General features: G+C 43.2%; 1 long non-coding RNA gene across 1 annotated transcript; it reads left to right on the top strand.

Annotated features, from left to right (window-relative positions):
- The first annotated feature begins 912 nt into the window (after nucleotides 1-912).
- LOC144615951 (uncharacterized) lies at nucleotides 913-5089 on the top strand. Its single transcript, XR_013554714.1, has 3 exons — nucleotides 913-1002; nucleotides 2690-2757; nucleotides 4963-5089. It is a non-coding gene; the product is annotated as an uncharacterized LOC144615951 (long non-coding RNA).
- Nucleotides 5090-8327: the final 3238 nt, after the last annotated feature.

Raw genomic sequence — 8327 nt, 5'->3', positions numbered from 1 at the left:
AGCCTGGAACCTGTTTCAGATTCTGTTTCTCCCTCTCTCTCTGCCCCTCCCCTGTTCATGCTCTGTCTCTCTCTGTCTCAAAAATAAATAAACGTTAAAAAAAAATTTTTTTTTAAATGTTTGATTCAGGAAACCATCTGAGGTACTCCTTGGGATCTATTGTAAATTTGTGAAGACATAATCCATGATGATATCCAAAAAGGAACAGAGAGAGGATTTCTTGTGCCCTGACAGCTGCCACTGGACAATGTTTATGAAATATTTTTATCAACCTTGTCCAAGTGTTTTCCATCCCCTGCAGAACATTTTCAGCAAGTATTTCAGGTTGAGTTTAAAATTAGGTTCATTTATAAATTCAAGAAGGATCATTTATGAACTCCAGAAATATATATTGAGCATGACAGATCCTGGCCCTGGCTCCAGGCAGACATGATAAGCCATGAATCTCTGCATTCACATAGCTTTCAGACAGGAGAAAGTTCTGACTCTCTATGACCCAGAGGACCAAGGGACCCAGGAGACTCAGGCTACAGGTTTACAATCCCCAAGGTCACTTTATCTTGCCTGGGAATACTGAAATAAGCATGTCTTTTAAGGATAAATTAGGCTTTCAGATGAGCAAAACTTATCTATAAGATATGCTAATTTATAAACCCTCACCCAACCGTGCATATGATGTCTATGAAGATAGAAGTTTCCTCCTAGGAGAACTCAATTCTTCTGCTATCTTGAAAAGACAGGTGTGGAGCTTCAGTATGAAGCAGTGGTCATTACCCAACACTTTCCAAAGTTAAAATGGTTAAGAATTCTGTGACCTATGTTTAATGTAATTAATAAATTTAACTGCTATCTTCTTATCTTTGTCTATATTCCTGTCTTCCTGTCTATCTTCTGTGACCTAGACTTCTCCACTGACAGAACAATGGATAGTCTTGGCCATCCAGCCTGAATGAAAGGAGTCCATTCTCCTACTGAAACAGCATGGCCCTAGCACCCTCCATGGTTTGCCCAATGCATTGGTCCTAAACCTGTCATGGTTTGCCATGAATGAATCAAGAAGTTTAAAAACCAGTTCTCTTCTTTAGTTATATGAATTGACAGGTCAAGATGTAACCAGGATCTTAAGTCAACCTGTGTCTGGTAAGCAGAGAAAGATTAGTGGATTTTATAGTATCAGTGGCTTTATCATTTTGCTAGACTCCATTTTACATAAAATTTTTGTATAAGCATCATATATTTTACTACCTCACTGTACCTCTTCTTACCAACCTCCAATTGAACTAAGATTCATTCCTCTAAAATCCCAGTTCCCAGGGGCACCTGGGTGACTCAGTCAGTTAAGAATCCGAATTTTGATTTTGGCTCAGGTCATGACCTCATGGTTTGTGAGTTCAAGCCCCACATCGGGCTCTGTGCTTACAGTGCAGAATCTGCTTGGGATTCTGCATCTCCCTCTCTCTCTGCCCCTGCCCCGCTTGTGCTCTCTCTCTCAAAAACAAATAAACAGTTCCCAGATTTTCTATCCTAGGACCTTTGCTTTGTCTCTACCTTTTGAGAATAGCAGTTACCTTCAAATAATAGGCACTCTATAGATGGTTTTTTGATGGCGATGATGATGAAGAAGGAGAAGGAGAAGAACCACCTATGGCTTGAACCTTGAACCTATGGCTGCTCCCTTAGTCTAGATCTTCTTGAGTTGACCCCACCCAGTCAAGGCTGAGATTGGAGAAGCTGGACTGACCTAATTTTCCAACCAGTGCTTCTGAGTCCTGTGTCAGAGTCACCCAGAGAGCTTGTTAAAATGCACATGCCTTGACTCTGCCCACATGGAGTCTGAACCCTTAGAGTGGGATGCCTGCAGGCTGTATACTTTTTAATCTCCCCCTCACCCCCACAATGATCCTGACATTTGAGTTTGGGAGCATAATTACCTATTCAAAACTTTAAAAATGAGGAAAAGTGCTGCTTTGTAGATACACATAAGTGATAAAGAAGTGATTCCCAAGTTGGAGAGATCAGTGAGCGGTATCCGAATCAACCAAAGTCTTCCTCAAATAGTAGGACTCCTGCTCTTGTCTCATTTGGAGGTGACATGGAGAAGCCATGGCTACCATGGATGTGCCTGTAGCGTCCGTCAGAAGCAGAGAGGCAGTGGGAGACGGTTGAGAGCCATGCTAAGGAGCAAAGAGTATACAAGTGGTGGGAAAGTCAAGGAGCACTTCATATGAATGTATTAATATGTATTTGGGGGGGGGGGAGATGGTTTGGGGGGAAAGGAAATCTTAGATGGAGATTTGGGAGGTGAAAATGGAGTGAACTTGAATTGAGGGAGCGCATGTCATTGTGGGGCACTAGTTAGATTGGTCCTTTAGAAGCAGAGCCTCCCAGGAACCTGTGATGGAAGGTCTCAGAAGTATTTCTGGCAATCAAGCAGAATGTTCCAGTTCTCTGGTTTCTGAAGACAGAGAGACCTGGGCTCCGGACTCAGCTTTGGTGCATATTTAACTCAGGGAATAGTACCACCAGCTAAAAGCCACTTGAATCTACTTGATTTTCTCATGTGTGAGGTCTAGATGGCTATAACCTAAATTGTTTGAAGGGTTACATGTGATAACGTGTGTAAAGCACTAAGCATTCAGTAAATAATAGTGTTTATTTTCTGAATGCCTATTTTTTATTTTCTGAACAGATAAACCTGGGAATGGAGTAGACTGCCTTTGATCATGGATGAGTCAAGTGTCAAGATGAGAACACAAGGTAAAGATTAATGGACACTTTCCTGCTTAGAAAAAATAAAATAAAATACATGATTTGCCTGAGAGCATTGTTTGGACCGATCTTCTTAGGTGAGAAAGCATTTGGCAAATGAAACACTAGACATTTCAATATATAACATATGAAGCTTCTTCATTTGGTGAAAAATTCATGAAATGCCAATGACATGCCAGGCGCTGGACCAGGCACAAGAGAAAAGGAGAAAAGAGAGAGTTTCTGCCCTCAAGATACCCCAGCTAAGGAAAAACCAAAAAGGGAAGTAACTAGGCTGCAAGTAGCTTCTGTGGGATTTGTGATAATAGTGTCCTTTAAGATATTAGTAATTTTCTTATCCATTGCTAAGAGCTGCATCTATTTTGGGGAGATTGAGCCCTTTGTCTCTAATAGGAGTTACAGTATTTTATCCTGATATGCCCTTTTGTCTTTGTTTCAGTGTTTTGTTTTTTATCTCATGGGTATCGTTTTTATATCATCAAATGTTAGTATCTTCCTTAAGAGCTTCTAGATTTTTGTGTCAAAGCTGCCAGGCCTTCCTCATTCTGAGGTTATAAAATAATTCTCGCATGTTTTCTTCATTTACAATTCTGTTTTTTTATATTCAAAACTTCTTTTAACTTTTTAAAAAATGTTATTTATTTTTGAGGGAGAGAGAGAGAGTGGGAGAGGCAGAGAGAAAGGGAGGCAGAGGATCTGAAGCAGGCTGCCAGCGCAGAGCCCAATGCGGGTCTCGAACTCATGAACGGTTAGATCATGACCTGAGCCAAAGTCAGGCTCTTAACCGACTGAGCCACCCAGGCACCCCACTCAAAGCTTTTTATATTCAAAAATCCGCTGTAATTTATTTGGATGAGAGATGAGGATTCAACTTTCTTTTTTCTAGAAGGCCACCTGGGGTCCCAACATCATTTATTGAATAGTCCCCTTAATGTATTGGTTTTGTAGATAATATAAACCAATTTGATGTTGAGTTCTGAGATGAAAGGGTCCTTGGTATTCATTAATATTGACCCTGAGTCATCAACAAAAGATTAAATCATGTTGTATAGTCTCTAAGAGGCAAGGGGAGTGAATGATTCATATGGAATAATTTTAAGCACTCGTGTTAACACTTTTTGTTTTGTTGCTTAAAGGCCATAATTTCAAAAGTTTGCATCTTATCTCCCCCTAGCCAAGATAGATTTCTTGGTAACTAAAACTAAAATAAATATGAAAATGTCAGAGAAAGCCTGTTTGTAGTGACAGGTCAGTGGCTGGTCAAATCTTGAGCACGTCCAGGATCAGCTGGCTAGTTATTCGCACCCCTGCATTTATCCTAGATCAGAAACCCTGAGAATGTAAAGCATTGTTTTATTTGGAATTCAATGATTAGGTCTGAAACTCGGTCAGAAGAAGCCTCATGCTAATTAACAAGCCCATCAGCAGCATGAGAGACTATTTCCTCACATCCTTATTCAAGATTCAGTATAACCAAAGTTTACTAATCTCATAGACAAAAAGTATCTCCTTTCTCGTTTCCACATTCACTTCTTTAATTATGAGTGATTTTGGCCATCTTTTCGTATGTGCATTCTTCTTCTGTGAACAATGTTCTTGGCAAATTTTGTTGGATTGTTTGACTTTTTGTTATCCATCTAATAGAATCTTTGCATTAACCCTGTCAGGGAGAAATCACAGCCTCTCCAAGCCTGTTTTCTGGCCAGGAGATTGAAAGCAGTAATGTTAATGTTAAGGATAACCGTCGGGACGCCTGAGTGGCCCAGTCGGTTGAGTGTCCAACTTTGGCTCAGGTCATGATATCGCAGTCTGTGAGTTCAAGCCCATGTCGGGCTCTGTGCTGACAGCTCAGAGCCCGGAGCCTGCTTTGGATTCTGTGTCTCCCTCTCTCTCTGCCCCTACCCCGTTCGTGCTCTGTCTCTCTCTGTCAAAAATAAATAAACATTAAAAAAAATAATAAAAAAAATTTTAAAAAAGGATAACTGTCAACTTCTACTGAGGACCTGCTTCGGGTACTTCGCTCAGCATTAACTCATTTGAGAGCCCCTCGTCCATAAGTCACCTTTGCACCAATTAGACAAAGGCATCCCTACCTTTGTGCGGGCATAGCCTGCCCGACTGTTCAGAGCAATGCTGTCTCATCTAATTTTCATAAATAATCCTACGAAGAAGGTATTATTATCCTTATTTTAGGTCATTTCCCCCAAGCCGCTCGGCGAATCAGCGGTGAATTTGGAGCGCATGATTGGTCATTGTGCTGTATAGTGCCTGCTTCACATGGTTACAGTCAGTATTACTCAAGACAGTCTCATAAAGTACTCAACACAAGTGGTAAATAGTTACTAAAATATATGTAGTATTAGCCTCTGGTCTGTCATGTGTTGCAAATATTGCTTTCCAATTTTGTCATTTGGCGTTTAGTTTGGCTTGTGTTTGCTACCCAACAAAATTTTTCTATAATCAGATTTATCTTTTTGATTGTGACTGTGGTCATGACTTCTGTTTTGGTTGGCATTATAAAGACAAAATAATTGCATAAGATAACCACTCCCGTGTTCATGAGGGAACGGGCTAACTTAAAGAGAGCCCTAAATTGAAGACCACATTTGCCTGCTCGGCCACGGAACAGCCTTGATGTGGGATGTGCCCTTTGCAGCACAGGCCTCCCGGGGACCTGGCTGCTTTTTCTCTGTTGGAACAGAACATGGGAGGAGAGGGGGAGAGGAACTGGAAAACAAGCAATTTCCCTTAAAGGAAGGGACATTCATTTCCATGTGAATCCCATTGGAACTTAATCAGGTGGACGCACTTGACTTCAAAAAAAGCTGGAAAATGTAGTCTCGAGCTGGGGGTGCTGTGCCCTGCGGAAACAAGGGGTATGGTGGGCAGGGGCAGAGCTTGTGTACTAAAAGAGAGGAGAGCGTACCAGGGTACGAGGAGCACCCCTCCCCAAACCCTGCGGCCTCATATGTGAAAGTCCTCCCTTTCTGAACTGACTTCTGTGTAACTTTTGCTCAGCAAAGAACTTCAGGTCTTGTAGATGCAGTTCTTTTCTTTTCTCCCCTCCACCCCCCCCCCCCCCCCCACACACACACACCTCCAAGCTCTTTTTGTTGGGGATAATTACAAGAAGTAACTCAGAGTTAAGAGAAGAAATAATACTCCTTGCCTCCTGAGGGTCTTGGCAGATTCTCCTTCCTGGGTCTGGACCACTTTCCAGTCTTTCAGCCAGTTAATTGCTACCTGTTCTTCAGATGCCAGCTTCATCCTCACAGAAAGGGCCCTAGCTCCTTCCCTCACCGAACAGACAAGGGCTTCTTCATAATCATCTCCTAGTATTTTTCGTTCATAGCGCTTTTGCAGCTGGTAACTGGGGTGTGTTAGGGTGACTGTTTGCCTGACATCACGCTGGTGGCACTGGACTGTGGATTTCCAGGGGGCGGGGGCTCACCTCCAGGGACAGAGCCTAGCACTGGGCACAGAGTAGGTGTTCAATAAATGTTTGCCGGACGAATGAATGGGTGTTGAGAGTCAGGCAGCTGAGCTCTGAAAGAAAGGAAGGAGGCTGAGACAATAGCAGCTGATACCTTAGCACCTCCTGGGTGGCCGGTCAGAGGGGAGGGGCTGAACCCGGGGAAGGGGCGGGCAGCACCTGACAGGCCTGATGGACCCAGGTCCAGAAGCTGTCTATCGGCAGGGCTGACAAGGGGAAAGCCCTTGCAGGGCAGAGGGGTACGGGTGGGAAATGCCTGCTCAACTCTGGTGCCACCATTGAGGCCTCTGATCCTTTATTTAGAAGAGGCACCCACACCTACTAACTGGTGAATTGATGAAATGTTATGTGTTGGGATTTTCCTGCCTCTTCTGAGAAATAAAATTACTCGCTCCAGAACTTCATTCATTTTTCTAGAACGAAGCTAAATCCTCTGCCAGACACTTATTTGGACAACTTGCGTTTCAGTCTTCAAGTGACATTGACATTTAAGGCAAATCTGTGTCAGGAGTGGTGATGAAACCAAAGTAATTAGGATTTCATCCTCTCCTATCGTTGGTGCACTTTTGGACGTTACTATTGACGTTTGACCATGTCCTAATCAATAAGGTAGATAGCGTATTGACCATCAAATTAAACCGCAGAGATACTGTTTCCTTTTGGGCAGGCGTGGGCTACATCATCTATATTGCATTCATCTACCTATCTCTCTTTTTTTGTAACCTCGGTTCCTCAAAGTTTCTGCCTCTTTTGTGGGAATGGTAAGTCAACTAGAAGCAAAGATAAGAGAAACAAAACACTTTGGAAAGCATACAGAAAAGACAGTTGACATGAAGTCACTTATAGGATGGAAACTCAGGGCGGTTGCAGAAATGCACCTTGGGTCAACTTTTCTTTCTTTTCTTTAAATTTTTAATGTTTATTTTTGAGAGAGAGAGAGAGAGAGTGCGAGTAGAGGAAGGGAGGAGAGAGAGGGAGACACAGAATCCAAAGCAGGCTCCAGGCTCTGAGTTGTCAGCCCAGAGCCCGATGCGGGGCTTGAACTCATGAACTGTGAGATCATGACCTGAGCTGAAGTCAGACGCTTAGCTGACTGAGGCACCCAGCTGCCCCATCAACTTTTCTTTTTAAATTCCTCATTTGATTTCATGTCCCAGTGCACATGGAAATGACAGCTGCCAAGAGAGATACAATGTTGGAAAAGATTCGGGGAGAATCAAAGGGCCTGGGGTTGTACTCTAGGAGTCTCTTGGGCTTCTCTTTCGTGGTCTTACTGTCATCTGTCATTATCACCCAGGAGGGTGAGTAGCCATAGTAACCGCTGGTGAAAATGCCACCCAGCGTCTTCACCTCTGGGATTGTATGTACCTATTCTTTTTTTTTTTAATTTTATTTTAATGTTTATTTATTTTTGAGAGAGACAGAGACAGAATGTGAGTGGGTTAGGTGCAGAGAGAGAGGGAGACACAGAATCTGAAGCAGGCTCCAGGCTCCGAGCTGTCAGCACAGAGCCCGACGCGGGGCTCGAACTCACGAGCTGTGAGATCATGACCTGAGCCGAAGTCGGTCGCTCAACCGACTGAGCCACCCAGGCTCCCCTGTATCTACCTATTCTTGACCAGTGAAGAATCTTTGCATTTGTTCCATTCGGAATAGGAAAGCACTCCACAATAGACCATCTTCCTTCTTGCTGCTTAGGTTTTCTCCCGTCCGATGATTTCAGCTTCAGGGAGGTGAAAGAACAGAAGAGCCAGAGTGGGTGGGTCAGGAGCTCCTCCAACCCTCAGTCCGTTCCATCACGTAATCCAGGCACCGTTGGCTCTTGCAAAAATTATTACAAGAGTAAAATGTGATTCTAACTTTCCCTCATGAACACCTGTGCTAGATTTTACTGCCTGGATAATCAGTCCATTTTTACTGTTGACATTATTTCCGGAGAGTCCTTGGAGGAACACCATTTGAAAATAAGGCTGGTAACCTCAGCCTGATGCATCTGATGACGCTTTTGTTCTCTCCGTTGAGTCGCGTCTGACAGAGCATTCGAATTGCAGCTGCTTGAAAATAG

This window comes from Panthera onca, chromosome A3 (genome assembly GCF_046562875.1).
Source record: "Panthera onca isolate mPanOnc1 chromosome A3, mPanOnc1 haplotype 2, whole genome shotgun sequence".
Lineage (NCBI taxonomy): Eukaryota > Metazoa > Chordata > Mammalia > Carnivora > Felidae > Panthera > Panthera onca.
Note: the sequence above shows the minus strand (reverse complement) of the source record. Positions and strands in the feature narration are given on the sequence as shown.